Here is a 23633-nt window from a genome sequence, read left to right as displayed (position 1 = left end):
CCCCCCCGGTACCCAGTGCAGTATACATTACCTGTCCATGTCCTCCACTGGCTCTGTCCTCTGTCTTTACACTTGCCCCATGTGGATGGCGGTGTACAAGTGGGCATGTTTGTAACATCACACATGCCTACGTTACTCCGGCAACCACGTGGGGCTTGTTATGGACGGAGGATGGAGCCCAGAGCCAGCAGTGTACATGGACAGGTAATGTATACTGCACTGGGCACCGGGGGGGGGGGGAGCTGACACATTGGACTATTAGGGAAAACAGCGCCAGGGATTTCGTTGCATTTATTGCTTGTCTCGATATCGGTCGCCATTATCGCTGCACACCGGATCGACCATGATGGCCCGACATCTTGCAGCATGTCTGATCGACATGCTCCGGCCAAAGCTGGTTGCATTGTCAATAGGGAATGCACTTGGCAACAGCGATTTTCATCCAACTAGATAATAATTACCAAATCGGTTGGTCGATTGGCTGCTAAGTCGAGAGATGCATGGCCAGCCTTTAATCTTTCGTATCTCAGTTATTCTTCTTTATTGCCATTGTTTATCCTTGTGCTAATAAAGCTGGCTGTGATTAGGAGGACGCAGTTAATTTGAAATGCGATCCTGTAATCTCTCTTTGATGCACACAATAGACCGGGACCAGTTAAGCCTTATTAAACTTGACTCTTACATCGTATAATAGTTTTATTAATAGCTGAACATTATCCTCAGCCTCTGAAAAGCTGTGGGAGCTGCAGGCTGATATCGATATCCATGCCCCCATCTCATGTGCTTGAAAGTGTTAATTTACATTCCATTACACTCTAATAACCGCGGGGTCCGCAGGGAACACTGTCATTAATTATATATAACATGATCTGAAAAGTGCTCTCCCACCACTGAACTCCTCTATTTCTAATCAGAATTTAAATGCTATTTGCGAGTAAAAGTAATTATGTCTACCCTACGCAGCATGAAATTTATAGGGATGCCGCAATTCACAGATCCCCAAACAATAAAAAGTTACAGTTCCAAAAGAATTGTTCAGGGATCTGTGGGCGGAACAGAGTTACAAAATATATCCCTTTGTTCTCGTAGGGGATGGCAAAGCTTCTGTCATTAGGAAGGAATATTCCACATTTCCCCTGGTAACTGATAAGGTTCCCTACATGCATGGAATAAACATTTATATCTTAACGGATCCCACCACACACAGACAAGGTTTAGGTATGACTGGAGGTGGGCTCTCTGCATTTGCCATAACCGTTTAAAGCTGCAAGGTCAGCCCTACTATGCCTGGAAAAAAAAAACATACGGTATATGACTAGATAAATACTTGTTTTACTTACATAACAGATGTATTGTACTGTCCACGTTTTGATTTCAGTGAATTTTATATAGTAAATAAAGAGCATTATTGTCCTGGCATTTGCCATCTTCATTCCCTCTGACTGAAGCCAATACTGATGTCATTTCGGCCCTTACTTTTTTTTCTCCTAGACTCTGCACTGTTGTAGCTAGCTTGCTTTGTAAACATGTGAGCACAAGCATGGATCAGATTACAGCAGCTTCACACTGAACTGCCCTCAGCCAATCAGTAAGGAGCAGTAATGCGGAGAGGAGATGACAAGCTTCTTTCCATTTTGCTGAGGAAAACCCAATGTTTTAAGTTAAGTTCTTTCAATCTGAAATAAAAAATGGTTCTTAACCATGTTATAAAAAGAACACATTTTTACATAATAAAGTACAAAGTGTAACATGATAGCTGGTTGCCAGCCTGGAGATTGTTGACTTTTGCAGTCTATCATTGTGGACATGGTACTTAATCATGCAACTTTATGCACATGCTCCAAAATTATATACTTTAGGGCACCTGCTGTCTAACTTTGTTACTTTTGGAGCTTGCTGCCTAAGTATGTTCTTTGGGGGAATATGTTGCTTAATGGGTTTTTTTTATGCGAAATGTCTGCCTAATTATGTTATTTGGTGGACTGCGCTATTATTGCAAATCCATAGAAACTATTGTTACAGTGAAGGATTGGCAGGTTAGCACAGCAGTGTTTTACCTTTATATCAGTTGTGGAAAATCTAGTTGATTGCTTAATCCCTCTATGGAAAATCGTGTTATTTATGTGCACTGTTACACCTCTGTTTATAGCAGATTTACCATTTATAATTAAAGAGCAGGGAGAGGTGGCAGAGCTTCCTAAAGCAGGCTGCATCTGAATGACTACCAGCATAGATGTGCAGAGCCTAATTATAGGCAGGGTACATATCTTGCATTCAAAACAGATGCACCAAATTAACATTAATGGAGGAAGTTAGCTTCCAAAACAGTTTGCATGCAAAGAATTTCATACTAGACCCTTCTACTGCAATAAGGCCATTCTTTTGGAAGGGACCTTAACCTCTGCTAATCATAGTATGAAAGTGGGAGCAGCTGGCCATAAAATGGCTTACACATTTTTATTAAAGACAAACATTTATAATAACACATTTCTTTAATAAAGAAAAAGTGTTGATTAAAGGGACACTTAAGTCAAACAAAAAAAATGAGTTTTACTCACCTTGGGCTTCCAATAGCCCCCTGCAGCTGTTCGGTGCCCTCGCCGTCTCCCTCCGATCCTCCTGGCCCCGCCGGCAGCCACTTCCTGTTTCGGTGACAGGAGCTGACAGGCTGGGGACGCGAGTGATTCTTCGCGTTCCTGGCCACAATAGCGCCATCTATGCTACTATAGCATATATCATATACCATATAGCAGCATAGAGGGTGCTAATGTGTCTGGGAACGCGAAGAATCACTCGCGTCCCCAGCCTGTCAGCTCCTGTCACCGAAACAGGAAGTGGGTGCCGGCGGGGCCAGGAGGAGCGGAGGGAGACGGCGAGGGCACCGGACAGCTGCAGGGGGCTATTGGAAGCCCTAGGTGAGTAAAACTCATTTTTTTTTGTTTGACTTAAGTGTCCCTTTAAAGGATAAGCCTCTGAAAACAACAGTCAGCCCATCAGCGAGTGAAACTGATAAGCATGTTGAAGTGTCAGTGGTGCCACCAGTCCTATAAGGCTTCTAATGTTTCTCTCAAACAAAGGAAGATGTCTCCCTTGCCCTCCAGCTCTAGTTAGCGGCACATTGGGAAGGATTAATGCCTCGATGCTCAGTGGAAGATGAAAAGGGAAACTTTTATCGTTGAATACGATGTTGCTGATAAAGCAAATACTTGGCAGAAAATTGCCATCTGTCCCATTTCTACCAGGTCAGCATTGTTTGAACACAAAAAAAGGAAAAACCCCGGATTAAACAACAATAGCCATCTATAAAAGCATACCTTTGCACATTGTATCGTATAAAACTGGGGCAGCTTTACAGAGCTACTCCAAATGGAAAATGAAATGGAAAGCAATGTGTTTTGAAGTGCTTTGAAGCAGTGATAATAGGCACTGTGTACTTTCTCACTTTCTAAACTCAATTATTTTACTTCTCCACCTTCTCTCCCTGACATCTGCCTGACCTCTGTGTGCTGCCTGTGTAGCGCTATATTGGGATTTTGTAGAGTCCTAGATGGTAAAGACTATAGATAGCACTTTGTGTCACTTACTGCCATTTTCCTCCATCTGTTTCTGTTCAGCAATCACTGCTGTCTCTCCCACCACTGTTATGTAATGAAGTGCAGGAACTATAGAGAGATAATCAGAAAAAGAGGGTAACAGTGAATGATAGATAAAAAGGCAAGATAAGGTTGGAGGTTGGGTTGGGGTGGGGACAGAGACAACGTCCTCCAGCACCCAAGGCTGAGACACTAAAGTGCGCCCCTCCATCCCTCCCACTCCAGCCATCACACACTGATTGCTATTAGACTAAGAGGTACCCCAGGGCCCCCAACACCTTAATCTCTAGTTATCTGGCTTGCAGTCACTGCCATGTATCCTCCTTTTCATATTTCTTTCTGCTTCAAACACAATAGGGGAATGATAGCTGAGAGTGGTTTGTGTGACCCCTCCTACACTGCTCCCTGAGGCTGGAGCCTCTCTTGCCTCTGCCTCGGCCCGGCCCAGGGTGGGGGCAGAACAAAAACTTCCCCATGACGAAACATAGGAATGCTATAGCGCATAACTTTACTAGGTGTTTTATGGGACAACTATAACTAAAAAAATTTAATTTGAAATACAGTACATACAATATGAGCACTGGGTGGCCAAAAAATGTTTGAAAGTAAACAAGTCCCCCAGTGACGTAGTGTGATGTAACTACGCAGAGTTGCTTATATAAGGACTGCTCAGCTTTGGACGACATATGTATCATGGAAGTGAATGACAAAATGGGTAAGACGAAAGATTTAAGTGACTTTGAATGAGGGATGATGGTTGGTGCAAGAAGAGCTGGTGCTAGCATCTCTGAAACAATGACTCTTAGGATTCTCTCGCTGAACAGTATCTCAGGTGTTTAGAGATTGCTGCTAAAGTACTTCTACAAGCGAATGAACCATGAAGGGTACTTAGCTTCTCATGCATGGCTTCTCTATGTTGGTTTTGTTTTTGTTAATTAGATAATGATACAGTGGAATCTCTTCTGTGTAGTTTTACACCTGAGGTTTAATTTAATAATTTTAGAAACTGCTATGGTCAGGATTGGTTATTTATTACATCCTAAAGCGTAAACTCTTACAAATGAAAAAGGGCATGTTTTTTCTTCTCTAGCAAAATAGCATAAGTAACATAATTTCTAAGATTACATAACGACCGCCTAATGCCGATAGACGGCTTGTGGTTTTACATGGAAATGGCCGTTCCATGTCAGTTCATGGAGGGTGTCTCCGTGAACAGCCTGCTCGCAGGCTAATTGTAAACACGCGGCGAAGAAATCCTCGCTGTTTACATCAATACGGCTCTGTACATCTTACGGCTCAGCGCCATAAAGGAGATTGGCGATCCCCGGCCTCTGATTGGCCGGGGATCACCGGCATCTGATAGGGTGAAGCCTATCAGAGGCGGCGCAGGACGGATCGCCGTCCTGTGCCGCCTATGGAACCGAAGAGGAGGGAAGGAGAGAGAGGGAGGAATCGTGCTGCGGAGGTAGGCTTTGAGGAGCCCCCCCGCTCGGCCATATGGAGCAGCGGCGATCAGACCCCTCCTAGCAGGTCATCCCCCTAGTGGGGAAAAAAGGGGGGAAGTCTAGTCGCCCTGCATTATTCCTGATCTGTGCTATGGGCAGGAGAGCCCACGCAGCACAGATCCTGCAAAACACCCCTGGTCCTTAAGTGGTTAAGATGCAGGGGTTCCCCAAGATCTGGAAGAGTCTCTCCACGCAAAAAAGTATGAGAAGGGTGGGAGGGGGTTTTTAACAGCAAAAGCAGCGCAGATATTCTACTAGTGGCTATCCCCTGCACGCAAATTACCGATGCACCTTTTTTACATGTGTTGCGATTGAGGCCCTAATCACTCCCTTCCCTTACTTCCAAAAGTCCACAAGAGCTTGGGAAAAATAGCTCATCACACCAGGTATGAGTTGCCAATATTCAAAGTTTAATAAGATGTACAAGATTCTATAGTTTATAGATTAGTCAGTGTTTTCCCATTGTAAAATCCTTCCTCTTCCTGACTTACATTCGGAAATGTATCACATGACGACAGCTTTAGTTCTGCCAGATGATCTGTATGGAATGTTAGTTTCTAATTAGAGTTCTATGCTCAGAAGTAGATATAGCTTGCTTGGCAGTTAGAAATGCAACGAGGTTCACAGACAGCAAATTGTCACAACCATAGTCATGACATTACACTGTGGGAGGTGTTTAACCACAATATCAGCCACACAAGCCCCCCTAATGATATATTCTAGAAAAGGTAAAGATTTTTTTGTGGGGAAGGGGATATCTGTTACTGATCAATATTGGGTTAAGTTCGTCTTTAAAGTGGACTTGAACTCTTGCACAGGACTGAAGGAAAACAGAGACATGCACCCTGTATATATTTAGAGAGTTTAGCCTGTCTAATCCCCCCTTCATTTATCTCTAATCACAAATTGTAATTTGATCTCTCCCCGGGTCACCTGACTGCCATGGTAGTTAACCTCCCTGGCGGTATTGACAGATATACACGTCAATACAATATATGCTGTGAACAGTAATGATGTGCATACACGTCAATACCCTCCTGCACTGTGCACTACTGTAGATTCTTGCTTGACACATTTTGGCAAGTTACAGGAAAAAAAAAGGTCATGAAAATGAATTAGATCACATTTTGTACAGAAATCCTGGGGAAATTGAACACCAGGGAGGTTAAGGCAGATAAGCTCATTTGAAAGCACAGGATGTTAACAATATGTCTGCTTCCATGAAAGCTGGAAATAGAAACAGTCCAGTCCAGCTCCAGCGGTAACATAGAAATGTTTTTCTTTAAAGGTTATTATGCTATTGCGCATCTTTTGGAGCAGAGAGGAAGCTCGGTGTTCAGGTCTGCTTTAAGTAACCGATTATTATGATGTAATTCAGCCACATGTCTCGCCATACTCACAATGGCACCTACCCAACTTTTGTCTTTGTCTCCGTATTCTTTCTAGACCATTTACATTGAAAGCATTAAAGCTTAATTCCTCATGCATTATTCCTTGTTGTTTTCCTTGCACAGTACATAGGAGGGTAATGCAGGCTGCCACTGCTCAGTGCTTCCTCTATGGCCTGAATAACGGAAGATAGATTTTTCATTTCGTGATATACTCAATATACAGAGCCAGTGTGTCTGATGGCTCAGAGCAGTGCGCCTCCTATAAGAGCATCCCATGGAAAGCATCAGCTCTGTCTCAGGCTGGTCCCTCTATCCCTTTTCTATGGGATAATCTCCACTGGAAAAATAAGTGGGTCCTTTATGAATAAATGATTATAACGAGGGCCTGATTGCTCCTTCTGCCGGTCCCCTGATGTTTTTAACAAGGGCATATCATTACGATGGCTTCTTCATTGTATTCGGAGGAGAAGGAGTATAGGTGCCCAGCTGATTGTTAAAGGCATTTCCAGTTTAATGAAAATAGCTTGTTACTAGTTCCAGCTATCACTCCTGTTCGGTATGCCATTAATATTAATATAGTCTATTTGTTCTGTAGGCTTTAGGAGGGGTCATGATGTACAGATGGATCTGCACGAGGGAACCTTGCCGTATCCTCAGCCATAGATCAATAACATCTGTTAATAAAAAGCAAAGTCGGTACAATGTCATGGCAGTGACATAGCTTTGAAGTGACAGGCCAGGCACACTAAAGATTATACAGAAGAAATAGCTATCACCACAATTTTACACAGTATTGGGGTTGATTCTCAGCACACAGTTGTTTTACTATTGTCTGTGTAAGCAATGTAATGGCCTTTATTCAAGTCACTGTTTTTCCTAAGTTTTTTTTCCCCAGGTGATATTTCCACACCTTACCAATACAATGCCTCCAGCAAGCATGAAATACTTAAAATAATTTTGACAGTATTCTTTACCTACCTTTATCCTTTAATGATCTCCCAGGACAGGGCTGTGCAAACTACAGTCTGCGGGCGCGCATACCCTGTGAATCCGGCCTGTCGCTGGGCAGCCGTATCTCCCTCCTCCTTCCCTCCCTTGCTGCAAAGTTGTGATCGGCTTAACAAAGAGGGTTAACTCGTCTAATCGCCGATTCCAGCGTTAGGTCTCCATGGCCACAATGGAGTCATGTATCATTAGTGCGTACCAGTGTGTTGCAATAAGAGAAAAGTTGGGTGCTTTCCCGAGCCCAACTGTGCTCTCATAGCTGCAAATCATGGCTCCGCAGCGGGGGAAGTAAGTTAAGGTTTAGGCACCACCAGGCATGGGAGGTTAGGGTTAGGTGCCACAAGGTGGGGTTAAAGATTAGGCATTGGTAGAGGGACGGTTCTGTGCTAGGCATCGATAGAGGGAGGGTTTTATGCGAGAGTAGAGTTAGGTTTCATCTTAGTAAAATATCAGTAAAGATTACCAATATTTTACTATCAGAATTCAGTAGTAGAATATTGCTAATTTTAACGATATTCTACAGGGTGGGCCATTTATATGGATACACCTTAATAAAATGGGAATGGTTGGTGATATTAACTTCCAGTTTTTGGCGCATTAGTATATGTGAGGGGGGAAACTTTTCAAGATGGGTGGTGACCATGGTGGCCATTTTGAAGTTGGCCATTTTGAATTCAACTTTTGTTTTTTCAATAGGAAGAGGGTCATGTGACACATCAAACTTATTCGGAATTTCACAAGAAAAACAATGGTCTGCTTGGTTTTTTAAGGTAACTTTATTCTTTCATGAGTTATTTATCGTGGCATCAGGATGCCACGATAACGGCGCATTTGATGCAACGTTAAGTTCACGTTGAAATGACAGCTAAACGCAACACAATATAGCATAACGTGTACTAACACATTATGCTTTTGCATTGCGTTACTACCTGCGGTGCGACCTTAACGTCGCACCAGAAACGCAACGTCAACTGTGAACTTAGCCTAAAACTTATTTTAAACGGAATATGAAAACTATCTCTTGGGAGATAACTCAGGAGAAAATGTTAATTTCATATGAGCAAAGGTCTCTCTTCCAACCGTATCATACTGTGAAATCATACAACTAATTCCCTTACATCAATTTGTTTGTCTAAAACCACCAGTGTCCAGAAATGATTCACGTTTCCCATATTCATAATCTTTAAATACCCCAGTGTACTATTCCTGCCTTGACCAATGAAAAAATTACTTGCAAATTTGAACAGTCTGTAAACTGAAAGCATAGCTGAGAGTGATAGTTAGGTTTAATTGAGTAGGGGGTGCATTGATAAAAGTCTTCATTGTTTTTGACCCCATTAAGCAGCCCATAGATAGCAGCTATAAACAAATCGCTCCATGCAGCCACCAAAGTGCAGAGGGAAGACAATGTGTGAAATGTGAGGCCTGAACAGTTATCCATTGGCTGAGCCTGTCAGGGGAAAACAGCATTCGACCTTAGCAATGGGGAAAAATAACAATAAAAAGGTGTTCCTGGGTGGAGCTGACGAGAAGCCTACTGCTATATGCTTCCTCATGAGATTCCTCAGCCCTTCATACAGTATACTGGTACCTTTATTTGGATGTCTTAAACAAAACAAGCAAAGAAAATAATCCCTTTCAATGTACAGAGCTGTGAAATCCAGCTTATATGCAGCCATGCTGGACTATTTTACTGCCATAAGTGCAATATATTAATTACCCTCACTCTATGGAAGGCAGGGTTTGGGGAGTTTTTGATGGAACGGGGGGAAAAAAGCAGTGAAGATGCTATGACTGCACTGTTTATGGCTTCAGCGTAATTTTACTTTTTGCTCTGAACTTGCCTGTTTTATATGCACATGGAGTGAGACTTTAGTCAGCTAGAATTGATCTGCAATTAACCTAGTATATAGCTCTTTCTGAGTGACAGACAGAGTTGTAACCAAGCCTCACTTATGGAAAGTATTTGTGATTGTTGTGCGTAGCAGTGATATTTTTGGTGTAGGTAGGGGATCTCACTCTTGCCTTGCAGTTCTGGGGTCCGAATCTCAACCAGGGTATTATCTTCATGGACTTTGTATATTCTTTGTGCATTTGGTTTTATGAATTACATTGTATCATGAAATATAGTATTGTTATATTTTAACACTAGAAGTTGCTGATCTATTGCCCTTTTTTCTTTAGAATGTAATAGCCCTTGTTGTTTTGGATATAGCACATGTTGCATGACTGGTGGAACATATTTAGTGGGTTACCCAAGGCTGGATTTATTCTTTTCCCACCTTTAAGACAACTTTCTTGTGGCTCCCCATCTATGTGCAACGACTCTCTCCCATTCCATGTGCAGCCCCTTCATGTAATGCAGTCCTTCTCTTGAAAGTAAAGCTTCTTCATACAGCAGCACCCTACTGCCATTTAAAGGCTCCCTTTTCCAATTATAGCTTTATCTTCCATATAAAGCCACTCCTCTTTCATGCTCAGCCGCCCCAGGCCCAGGGCTTTGCGGCCTTTGTAGAAATCCTACCCTGAACTGTTTACCTCAAAATAATATTACCTCTAAATAAGGAGTGATGGAACAAAGAAACAGCAAACCGCAGAGAAGAAATAAGTAGCAGATGTGATGTTTTAGGGGACAGAACCACTACATGTTCATCTGAGGTCATATCTTCAGTTACATCTCTACACTTTGTACTTGTGTAAATCTGCAGAGATCCTGAGGGCAAGATTATTATTTTAATAAACATGGCAGTCCTACTTAACAAGGAAAACAATATTTGTACCTTGAGTTCATCTCTAATATCCAGAAGGGAGTCTGATATGGTGAAGTCACAGATTTACAAGATGTAGATAAAGTATGAACTGCAGGCAAGGTAAGGCCTCCAGGGAGTGACAGAATGAGCATGCTTAGCATACAGTGCGTTGGAGGGATTAAAAGTAGGTCATTCTTAACAGTGGGAATATTCAGGAGGTTTTGCACACAGCAGGTGATCCAGCAGGTTTAAAGACCCTCAGGGACCTCAGTAGAACAAATTAATATAGCAGCTCTGGTGAGGGGAGACAGATAGGCTGACCAGCATAAGTCAAGCTATCTACTTGCATCCAATATAGAGGTAATCTAATAAATGTAAACGGGAGAAGCAAACAACTATGTTATACAGTCGCCAAGTGAATGTAGTATTACTGATGAAGGGAAGATAAGAACATTCCTCGGAAGAAAATTCTAGGCTAAAAAAAGCACATTGTTAATCAGGTAATGCAGTGGTAGGGTTCTTATTTTAGTGGGCAGAGGGTAATCTGGGAAATTCCTCACCCTGCCATAACAGCACATCAGTCATTTCACGTAAATGTTTCATCATGCGAGTGACATGTCATTGTGCCAAGATTAAATCTCACACACCCTTCAATACATGGGAGCTGTCATTAACTTGTTTCATTGGATTTCGTCTTAGAGTTATGGCTACCAACTTGGTAGGCATGTAGGTACCTTGCGCTCTGCAGGAGATAACAGGCTTGTTCATAACAATTGTTTTTGGCCCAATATGAAGTAAGAAGCCATGGACATTGCTGCGGTCAATTTGTGCTCAGGAAAAAAAAACTCTTCTTAACAGGTCCTTAACTTGTGCATGTTTAAATACATATTTCCTTATATTTTAGTACTAAAACCTAGTCTTTCCTAAGGTTGTATTACAATTTGGTGCTCTTTGCTTGGGAGGAAAGCTTTTAGACAAGATATTACAGGATAGAGATTTTACCAACAAAGAGCAGGATATACAAAGCCTCCAATTTTCGGTTCGCGAACCTCGAACTCGAACTTCCGAAACAGTTTGCGAACCTGCAAATGTTTCGAACCGCAATAGACTTCAATGGGCAGGCGAACTTGAAAAACTACAAACACTGTTTCTGGCCACAAAAGTGATGGAAAAGATGTTTCAAGGGGTGGAGGAGGGCATGGTGGAGTGGAATACATGCCAAAAGTCCCGGGGAAAATTATGGATTTGACACTCAGCAGAGTTATAATCCTTAAAAGGCAGAAATCACATTGCATTGCTAAATTGGAGGTCTAAAGTGCTTTAAAACATGTTGCGTGTTTACATGAATCAGTAGTTAGTGTGAGTAGTGTACTGCTTCACACTGACAGACCAAATTCACTGTGTAATGCACCGCAAACAGCTGTTTGCTAGTGATCGCCATGCTGGACTGGTGCGCACCATGGCGAGAGTGCAGGCGATGGCGGTTTTCAAGCCCATATGGTCGGGCTAAGGTAGCTCAATGAGTGACAGAACAACTGTCCACAATGAAGCAACGACCTTATTATCTTGGGTCAGGTGTGCCCCCCAACACACTCATATAGCCGGTCATTGCTTCATTGTGATACGCAAGCCCCTTCACCGCAGCAAGGTAACAATCACGAAGGGGAATTGACACATGTACATGCCTTTTGTTTTGTTGTTGCAGCTGCAGTGCAGCCAGAAAAATTAGGCATGTACACGCACCAGAAAAATTATCATTATGTTTGGTAGCAGCCGCTGCTAGCAGCGGCGGCCATAAAAATTCAGGAATCTACCTGGAGTCCTGGACCCTGTTGGTGGTGGCGGAGAAGGCAGTCAAGTGGCCGGCAGGCAGAGACGCTGTGTTGGGACTGACCTAGTCTTGGTGCAAGCAGCAGCGGCCGGCAGGCAGAGACGCTGTGTGGGGACTGACTTAGTCTTGGGGCAGGCAGTCACACGGCATGCAGGCAGAGATGCTGTGTGTGGGGACTGACTAAGTCTTAATCACCAGTTCTGTATTTTGTACCAAAGTCCATATTTGATATATATATCATTTTTTGTATCATTATGTACCCCTTGTTTGCTTTCCTACTTTGTACTGCGCCACAGAATATGTTGGCGCTTTATACATAAATAATAATAATAATAGGGGACTAAAAGAGACCAAAAAGCCTTCCTACTAAAATGCAATGCAAGGCGTGATTTTCCTTCGCACCATGCATTGCTTTTTAGTCGGAGGGCTTTTCGGCCTCTTTTAGTCCCCTATACTTTCCTTGTGGGTTTGGATCACACAAAGCTGTTTGGTTAATCTGTTGTACTGGTCCAAGCCCTATTACATAGAGCCATATCAACAGAGATGGCCCAAACGGTTCGACCGCAGACTTGTTTGCGCAAACTTCGGTGGTTCGCGTTCGCGATGAACCTCGAACTATTTACGAATTCGACCTGCCCCCTGTACGACATTATTAGGGTCAACTTTGACGCTCTACATTACAGTCGGCAGCCACAGGGTAGCCAATCAGGCTACACTCCCTCCTCAAGCCCCCCCCCCTTAAAAAATGCAGGTAGCGTCAGCCTTTTCACTCACTCGTGTGGCTGCAGTAATTAGTGAAGGGAGAGAACCTGCTGACATCGGGAAAGCTTAGTTAGGCTCTTGTGTTAGGCTTGTTAGGTTGCTCCTTCTTGCTGATACTTATTGCTAAAAAGTACTCCTCATCCTCAACAGCTCTTTTGAGAGCTAATGTTGTTCTTGTGATCTTTTTTTTTTTGTGTGTGTGTGTGTCACAGACACTTGTGTTGCATATACAGCCCTGACAGTCAGTCGAAGCTGCTGGACCTTAGCTCCTTGGTAATTCCTACTGTGCCACTGCCAGGCCCAGCACATTCAGTGACTACCTGTGTGAGACAGCTGCACATTTGTAATAACAATCACTGCATACCCACCTGTTCAGTGCACCTACCTACCTACGTGAGCGCATGCAGTGTTATATACCACCAGTCACTGCACCTGTTCACGGTACCAGTGTGTGTGACAGCTGCACATTTGTAATACCAATCACTGCATACCCGCCTGTTCAGTGCACCTACCTAGCTACGTGAGCGTACGCAGTGTTATGTACAACCAGTTGCTGCACCTGTTCACGGTACCTGTGTGTGTAACAGCTGCACATTTGTAATACCAATCACTGCATACCCACCTGTTCAGTGCACCTACTTACCTACCTACCTACGTGAGCGCACGCAGTGTTATATACCACCAGTCACTGCACCTGTTCACAGTACCTGTGTGTGTGACAGCTGCACATTTGTAATACCAATCACTGCATACCCACCTGTTCAGTGCACCTACCTACCTACCTACATGAGCACATGCAGTGTTATATTATATACCAGTCACTGCACCTGATCACGGTACCTGTGTGTGTGTGACAGCTACACATTTGTAATACCAATCACTGCATACCTGTTCAGTAGTGTACCTACCTACGGAACCGCAAGCAGTGTTATATTATATACCAGTCACTGCACCTGTTCACGGTACCTGTGTGACAGCTGCACATTTGCAATACTAGTCATTGCATAATTGTTCACAGTACCTGTGTGACCGCACACTGTGTAATATACCAGTCCGTACATACCTGTTAACTGCACCTGTGTGACAGCTGCACATTGTATTCTAATGCCAGTCACTGCATACCTTTTACTGCACCTGTGTGACTGCACATTGTATTAGTCAAGTCAGTGCATAACTTTCACGTCACCCCCCCCCCCCATATGGACAAAACAACAGGCAGAGACAGAGTCGGAGGCAGACCCAGAGGCAGGCCAGCCGGCAGGTCTGTTCGAGGTCGTGCTGACGTGATTTCGTGCGGCCCTGGCCCAAAGTATAGTGCTCTGAAGAAGGCACGTCCCATCAACTCTCAAGATTGTCTATTTAACACAGAACACCTCATCTTACGCAGCCACCAGCGCTACTACAAGCACCACATCCGCTGCATTTGACACTTCGCAGGAGTTATTTGCTGGGGAATTAACTGATTCACACAGCCATTATTGTTAGATGAAGATGAAGGCGCTAAGCAAGTTACACCACCTCATATGTCTGAGTTAGGCGACACTATGGACGTAAGGTGTGAGGGGGAGGATGATGAAGTACCTGCTGTTGGTGCCGTTTATGAGGTGTCTGAGGCAAGTGAAGCTGGGGAGGATGAATATGATGATTATGATTATACGGATCCAACATGCACGGGCCAACATGCCCTTCAACGTCAGCTGCTGATGCCACCATAGTGCCAACACCCCTGGGCTCAGGGGTGTGGAAATTTTTTTGTGTGTCTGCCTCAGATCAGAGCAATGCTCTGCCACCAAAAATTGAGCCGTGGAAAGGGACAACTGCCTCGTAGGGACAACTGCCTTACGAAGGCACATGGAGAAAAGGCACAAACTGCAATGGAAAGACCACCTGAGGAAAAGCAGCACACAAAAGAAAAGCCACCCTCCTTCTCCTTTTCCTCCTTCAGGTGCATCATCTTCAGCCGCTTTCTCCCTTGCACCTTCACAATCACAGCCACCCTTCTCCACTCCGCCTCTCAACTTGAGCGGTTCCTGCTCCACTGCACACAGCAGCAGCCAAGTGTCCGTGAGGGAAATTTTTGAGCGGAAGAAGCCAATGTCTGCCAGTCACCCCCTTGCCCGGCGTCTGACATTACCTTACATCACTGAGTGAGGAAGAGCAATCTCATGGTGCGCACCAGTCCAGCACGGCCGTCACAACGCAAACAGCTGTTTGCGGTGCGTTACACAGTAAGTTTGGTGTGTCAGTGTGAAGCAGTACTCTAATTACACTCCCTGATTTATGTATACACATGCAAGATGTTTTAAAGTACTTTAGGCCTGCAATTTAGCATTCAATGTGATTTCTGCTGCCCTTAAAACGCTGCTTTGCGTCCAATCCAGATTTTTCCCCGGGATTTTTGGCATCTATCCCACTCAGCCATGCCTCCCTCCAGGTTTTAGACCCCTTGAAACATCTTTTCCATCACTTTTGGGGCCAGCATACATTTTTCTAGTTTTCAGAGTTCGCCTCCCCATTGAAGTCTATTGCGGTTCGCGAAAATTTGCGCAAACCGAACTTTTGCGGGAACCTAAAATTGGAGGTTCGGGCCATCTCTAGCAGCAGCACTCCTCCTCCTCCCACTCCATGTGCAGTGCCCTCTTCCATGTGTAACATCTATGTAATGTAGGCCCTCTCTTTCATGTACAGCTCTCTTGGGTCTCAAGATTCCATTTTCATGTGTTTTTTTTCAGCCATCTCTTTCAAATGTAGCAACCCCCATTTCATATCCAGGTGTCCCCTTTGGCTGCAGCCGCTCAAGGCCCGGGCCTTTGTAGCCTTTCCAGAAATCCAGCCCTGAGCAGGAGGTGCCAACAGATTCTAAATACTATGAACAGATTGCATAGGAAAGCTTTCATACTACATGGAAGTGGTAAAATTAGCCAATTATCCCATTCAAAAATGGATGTGTATACCAGCTTAATGTCCAAAGTAGCAAGGAGCCAGACATGAGTGCTGAGCCACTGTATTTGTCTGAATTCTCTTTATCAATTACATTGTCAGCTCATGATGATCTGTTATTATGGCTAGTGTCTTGTAAATTGATAATTGAACGTGTAATCCATAGTATATTTCAGGCAGACCCTGAGAAGGGTTTACCTTCCTTTTGTTGTCAATATTTATACAACATGGTGTTTCCCAATGTGTATGTTGCCATAGTTACAACACCACACTCTGGATTGTGACTTCACCTTCACAGGTCTTAGGTTCATGTTTTTTTTTGGTTTTTTTTTTGCTGTGTGTACCTTACATATTCACCATGTCACTTGAAGGACGCAAGCTGTCTCTGTAAGCTTGTTTGAAGTAAAATCAATATTTTAATGGACAACTGCACTAAATCTTGAGTCTGTTTATTTGACATTGGAAGTGGAGTTACATTAAAGATGGTTTAAGCTTTGTTAGAGAAGAAGTGTTAATTTGATTAAATAGTCCAACTGATCCAATGGATCCAGTCAGGGGCAAACCCAGGATTTTCAAGGAGGGGATTCCTGAAAGGTCTCCCTCAGCCACACACAATACAGTATAATAATATGGTAGGACATCATGCTGGGTACACCTAATGCAATTTCCCATCCAACTGACAGAATTTGACAATTATTCGCTAAGTGTCTGTTCTGCTCCTGGTCGACAACGGGATTGATCAGGAGCCGTTTGGATACAGATAATAATGAGGACAGCCAACGTTGGTAATGAAGGGGAAAGTGAAGCATTCACACAGCTCGGCACAGGGCTGTGCTCATACCAGACTCTGTTAAGTTCACCAGAGCTGCTCCATGCTCTGTACACACACTGCTGCTCCATGCTCTGTACACATGCTGCTGCTCCATGCTCTGTACACATGCAGCTGCTCCGTGCTCTGTACACATGCTGCTATTCCATGCTCTGTACACACACTGCTGCTCCATGCTCTGTACACATGCTGCTGCTCCATGCTCTGTACACATGCTGCTGCTCCATGCTCTGTACACACACTGCTGCTCCATGCTCTGTACACACACTGCTGCTCCATGCTCTGTACACATGCTGCTGCTCCATGCTCTGTACACATGCTGCTGCTCCATGCTCTGTACACACACTGCTGCTCCATGCTCTGTACACACTCTGCTGCTCCATGCTCTGTACACACACTGCTGCTCCATGCTCTGTACACACACTGCTGCTCCATGCTCTGTACACATGCTGCTGCTCCATGCTCTGTACACACACTGCTGCTCCATGCTCTGTACACACACTGCTGCTCCATGCTCTGTACACATGCTGCTGCTCCATGCTCTGTACACATGCTGCTGCTCCATGCTCTGTACACATGCTGCTATTCCATGCTCTGTACACACACTGCTGCTCCATGCTCTATACACACGCTGCTGCTCCATGCTCTGTACACACACTGCTGCTCCATGCTGAGTACATGCACTGCTGCTCCATGCTCTGTACACACACTGCTGCTCCACCCAAAGTCAGCTGTAGCAGGGAAAGAAAGGGGGCGGTGCTGTGAGCTGCAGATAATCTGGTGTCTCAACTTTTGCCTTTCTCCAGACACTGCACCGGCCCTGGTCTGAGGGGGAATTCTGAGCAGCTGTAATCCCCCCCCCCCTACCACCCCCTCGCGTTTGCCTATGCCAGTAGATCCATTGTAGCATGACAAGTGTGAACAGTTCCTATGTATATATGTTACATAATGGCCATTCACAGGGTCGGTTCTAGACTTTTTGCTGCATGAGGCAAACTTATGAGGATGCTCCCTCCCCTCCCGCTTCCTCGATTTGGAATGATCACACACACTGCACTCGACAATTTACTCTGCTTCATTTAATGTTTTTGCATGACATGCTGCAGCTCAACACAATAACACAATGGCTGGCTGTGAGCCTGTGACAAACAAACTGCTCACCCTCAGTCATTCCATTCCTCCTCAGTCCGGACAGCAGTGCTACCTCCTCACTTCTGCTGTTCAAGTCAAATGAAACACTGCTGCTCTCCTGCCTCCCCCTCCTCACTGACTGTCAGACTCCTCACACAGCACAACAAGCTGCTTTTCCCCAATGATAACCTCTTCACCTTGCTCTCCTCTCGCTTCTCCTCCTACTCTGACTGCATGCTGTTAGTGTAAACACAGTACAAAAATGCTGCCCCTGTTATCTCTGCACCTGATGCAAATGTTTCACCCTGCTTCATGAGAAAACCGGCCCTGGCCATTCACTCTCCACTTAGCAATAAGCGGAGAATGGACAAAAAAAAGTCCGTTTTCCTCTCTAGTGGGAACAGAGCCTAAAATCCTAAAATGCTGCAAAGCACAGCAAGTAATAATAACACAAATTGTCTTGAGGAGTGGAGTGGGTGTAACGAGAGGGGTGCAATGACTGTACTTTTCTTACAATGCCCCTGTTTAAAGCAAAACTATACATTATTTTTTTTGTCAACATTAATCCTGTGCAGAAATTTGATGTCAGTTTTGTGTGATTTTTTTCATTGTACATGCTTGATTTGCCATAACTTCACAATCATTTTCATATTTGCAGCAGAACTGCAGGCTATGTATCTAGTTCATGTTTACATCAGGGTGAACTCGCTGAGAGAAGATATATAGATGGTGAAATGCTTGGTGAGTACATTATTTTCCAGACAGGGACTCCACAGTGCACCAGACCATTGTAGAGAATTTAATTAAGCCTAGTAAATTAATAATGCTCATACTAGCCAGAAGTCTTTAGCTTAAAAAAAAAAATCTATTTTATAGCATCTAGGGTTTCTAGAGAATTTTAAGCTTGCTTTACTTGACTGCAAGCCCTTTTGGTGGTGATTTATTACAGACCAGGTTAGTTTATGTGTAGCAGACTTTTAAGCAGTGCTATGATGAAGGTGAGTGTAACATTGTTATTGTGCGATATAATGAAAGACATGAGTATTACCAATATGCCATTTCACACCAGACAATTAAAAGGAGAATGTGAAGTGTTGTAATAATAACACAAAATTAGCATATAGTCTTCGGTGCTGTATGTTTAACCTCCCTGGCGGTAAGCCCGAGCTGAGCTCGAGTTATGCCGCGCAGGAGGAGATCTCAGCCCCTGGTGGGGCGATTTTCAACCTGTAAAGTGCTGTACGTGCAGCTAGCACTTTGCTAGCCGCGCGTACAGCTTGATCGCCGCCGCTCTGCGGCGATCGCCCGCACGCAGCGGCGCAAGAGGGCCCACCCCGCCAGAGCCCTGCGCTGCCCGGACCAATGAGTTCCGGGCAGCGCTATGGGCTGGATCAGAGGCGTCTGACGTCAGGACGTCGGCTGACGTCCATGACGTCATTCCGATCGTCGCCATGGCGACAGGAGAAGCCAAACAGGGGAGCGCGTTATATACGCGTTCCCCTGTTTGCTATTGTTGCCGGCGACGATCGAACTAGAGGGACACATGCACCCTCTAGTGGAGTTTGATGTAGCTACAACTCTGGTAGCTTTACATGAAACATAGAAATTTTTTTTTAAAAAATTGGATTTCTGCAATTTTTGCAGAAAAAATTAATCGCCAAGGAGGTTAACTGTTTGCGGACTGACACAGTATAAATCTACGTCCAGCAGGTGGTGCTGCGGCCCTGACTGGACGTAGATTCAACGTTGCACTGAATCACGCGTCCCTGCCGATACCGCCAGTCTCGCCGCTCTGCACCCGCTCAGCCGTCTGTGAGTGATCACGGAGAGCAAATCACATTGGCTCCCATTGATAGACAGCGTTAGGAGCCAATGAAAGCGGATCCTGACCGGCTGTCAGCACTTTGCCATCATAGAGACAGCAGAGAGAGGAGCCTGCAGCAATGGGGCAGCGTCGTGACCAGCGAGAGTGGCGGGTATGTACAGCTATACGTCAGGAAGCGGCGTTTAACCATGCCAGCAGTCTCTGGTCCTTAAGGGGGCAGAGGCTGCTGGTATGGAAGTAGTTAAGGATCCAGCCACTGTATAGCCTGCAATCACCCGGTGCTCAACAATAGGAATGTGTGGACACCACTACGGGTATATAAAACCACAGTGGGGTACATTTATTCTAAAAGCAATAAAATCAAGCCATAAACGCACATTGTGGGTCCATCCAAACTGGGCCCTGTTGCATCAAAACACTTATAAGGTATTTCACAATTCCCAAAGTAAAGTGCACCTTATAAAATCATTGGTACACCAAGGGATTGCCCGTTCCTGACCAGGTTTTGGCCTATCGCCATCATTAGATCTCATATTATTCCAATTTACAAATAACACAAACTTGACTTAAGACCTTGCACCTAGCAAATTGTCTATGACAGGCTAATCTTAGAGTTATTGCTCATAGTCTGTATCTTGTGTAGTCTGATCATGCTCCAGGCAGCTGCATTAATGAAGGAAGAGACTAGAGTTCCAAATTCTCAGTTTCATATTTAATTTTCACAATTTTGAGTTGTAATTCCGACATTTAAATTATGAAAGTTTTGCAAATTTGTGCATTCTGCACAAAGTTTTTTGCACACATCGTAAAATATAGTGGTTATTGAGCATACTTAGACTGAACCTGAGACGAGGGGGAATGAAAGTTTTATACATACCTGGGGCTTCCTCTTGTTCTGGGAGGCAGCCACCATTTTTTATTATTGAGCACATCCTAGCATATACATTATCCCTGAAATAAATACATGACAGTAGTTCAGAGGCTTCAAATGCAAATCTCCAATTTTAGTAAATTAGGAAGCTATTTGTAAAAAAAAATAAAAATTAAAACTGGACTTTAGTAAACACAAGACTAGTGGTATGCAAAGCTGGACACTTCTTATAAGAACATTTAGCTTTTTTTTTAAGGAAGAGGAAAGCTTTTTGCTAATCTGGTCAAGGGCAAATTTGTGCAAACCCAAATTAGCAGGATAAAAGACTTGACAGGAAATATAATTAATAAGCTGGAAGACGTATTAGAAGTATTTAATGATTATGACTAAAAAATTATACTCAGCTAATTTGGTTTCACCTCAATGAGGCTCGATTTTCTCCATATGGTATTGGTAGCCCTTCCTAAATTGATCAAAGATGACCTTCATTTTTCATATTCACATTTAGCTCCTTAGGAAATCTTAGAGACAAACCTTAGAGACATCTACTGCCTTCTGAAAAGTACCTGGCTCAACATTACATTTTATAAAGTTCAAAGCTCATTATTAATAGACACTCTCTACCAAATATAAAACTAAACACTAAGTTATCAGTATGTTTTAGGACATGAGAAGGAACCGTAGAACCTGGCAAAACCTGTTGAATACTGATTGCAAGGTGGGAGAACATACAAATGCCATGGAAAATTGCATCTTGGCCAAATTTCAAACTTGGATTCTAATGGTACAAGATGAGAATGCTATCCACTACGCCACCTTACAGCTCAAATAACTTCAACATAGTTACAATGCTCTAAAAATACATATGGTTTTAATCCATACAATAATCAAATATTATAATCTTGCATACACAGGCATAGAGACAATGACACTTCTTCCTGCACAAACTCTAAATGTGAAATGGTGTTAGTAAAACAAGGGAGTCAGGACACTATCTGGGCTTCTTCAGTGTACTCTTTAACCATATGCCAGAGCAATTTAAGTAGACCTTCATATTCATTTCATGGAGAAAAATGGAAGATCAGTGGTTTGTCAGGTGCTCTTGACATTCAGGTTATGGTATAACATTCAAACTTCCCCCTTCCCCCTTTATTGTTGTTTTTCAGTACCTGGCAGTGGTGTGTACTGTACTGCTTCCCTCAGGACATTCTCCTTTGGGTCCCGAACACGTCACATCATGTGATTGGAACCCGAAAGGGCGACGTCAGCATACAGAGCTAGAGATGGCCTGAACTGTTCGCCGGGGAACAGTATTCTGCGAACATCTGCTGTTCCCATTTGAGACGAACAGCGAAAATTTGGCGTGTTCGTTTCGCCCCCTATACATTATCATTGAGCTAAACCTTGACCCGTTACCTCAAAGTCAGCAGACACATGGCAGCCAATCAGCTAGCACCCCCTCCTGGACCCTCGCCCCCTATCAAAAAGCAGTTGCGGTGGCCATATTGGATTAATGCTCTGCTGGCTGCTGACTGTTAGTGAGAGCAGGGTCAGACTTGCTGCAGATAGGTAGGGAAAGCATTAGCTAGGCCTGTGTTCTTGTTCCTCCACTTGCTGTGAAAGCATCCCATCCCAAACAGCCCTTTTGAGGACTAGCACATCGGTCTCCTGTGCTTTTTTTGTGTGTGACACTCCACAGCCCACTGACACCCAGAGCTGTGTGCACACTACTGTTGTTGCCTCATTAGGTTGCAGGAACAGAACCACTCCAGTGCATTATTATTTCACTATATTCTGATTGTACTATTGCATTTCTGTGTGTGAGACACTCCACAGCCCACTGACACCCAGAGCTGTACATGGAACTGCACGCCCCACTATGCCCTTCATAACCTTCATACCAACTTAACATAATAATAATAATAACACAAGCCACCAAACTTGGAGAAAGGCTGTGGCCATTTATTGGGGATAAACCAGATGAACCAATTTATTAATGATAAATTAAACAATGAAGATCATATATGACATCAAATTCTTAATAAAGAACCCCTTTATTAAACAACCAACCAAATGTCCACTGGGTGACATTACCCATAAATAACCCCAACTCTTTGGCCAGCGACTGGGGGAGGGGACGCAGCTTCTTTGCTTCAAGCTCCAGGTGCAGCTGCTTCAATCAGCCCGGCGTATAAATCCCTCAGTCTCCACTGATTGGCTGCAGTGGGATGCCAGCCAACCCGAGCACCAATCCGGCTCCATCTGCATTTTCCTTCCCCTTCACCTGGGGGAATGCACACCTGGCCCTGCAATTAGAGGAAGACAGAGCCAGCAGAAATGCACACTTAACCCTTTCAGGGCGGGTGCGGCAATGCCATGTGCTGACAGGATAAATGCCTGTCATTTCCATAATGTGATTTCTGCCCTTTAGGGATTAAAACCTGACTTTGCGTCAACTCCGTAATTTTTGGTGGTACTTTTGCCATGGATCCCCCTCCGGCATAAACCTGTTCAGGTGTTAGACCACTTGAAACAACTTTTTCATCACTTTTGTGGCCAGGAACATTCTTTGTAGGTTTTAAAATTCGCCTGCACATTGAAGTCTATGGCGGTTTGGCAGATTCACCTATTTACGAACATTTGCGGAAGTTCGCGTTCACGAACGGAAAAATTCTATGTTCGCGACATCTCTATACAGCGCTGCACTCTGGTGGAAAGGAAGACCAGATGCTGCCAAAAGGTCAAATAAAATTATTTGAACATATGTAAACCATTTCAAGCAAAAAAAATGTTACCCAAGACTCACATTTTCTGGATATAGGTCATTTGAAACAGTTTAATAAACATGTTTATAGGCCCAAATTCAAATCTTACAACAATACCAAAGAGCATTACATTGGGTTATAATGCATCAAACTAATAGCTAAAACGTTTTATTGGTTACTTGAAGGGTTAATACTCAAACTTTTGACTTGACTTAGAAGCTAATTGATAAGATTCCAGTTGCCATACCTCAATTATCAGATTGTGGATCAGGAATACATTAGTGGATTCCATTAACATAATTTTGCATAACTGCAAATATTACATGAAAATTCACAAAAGTAAAAATGACCCATTTCAATTGACACTATTAACTCATCGATACATTTTGGGATGTGGTAGGACACTGGAGTACCCAGAGGAAATCCATGCAAACA

Source organism: Hyperolius riggenbachi, chromosome 1 (assembly GCF_040937935.1).
Source record: "Hyperolius riggenbachi isolate aHypRig1 chromosome 1, aHypRig1.pri, whole genome shotgun sequence".
Lineage (NCBI taxonomy): Eukaryota > Metazoa > Chordata > Amphibia > Anura > Hyperoliidae > Hyperolius > Hyperolius riggenbachi.
Note: the sequence above shows the minus strand (reverse complement) of the source record.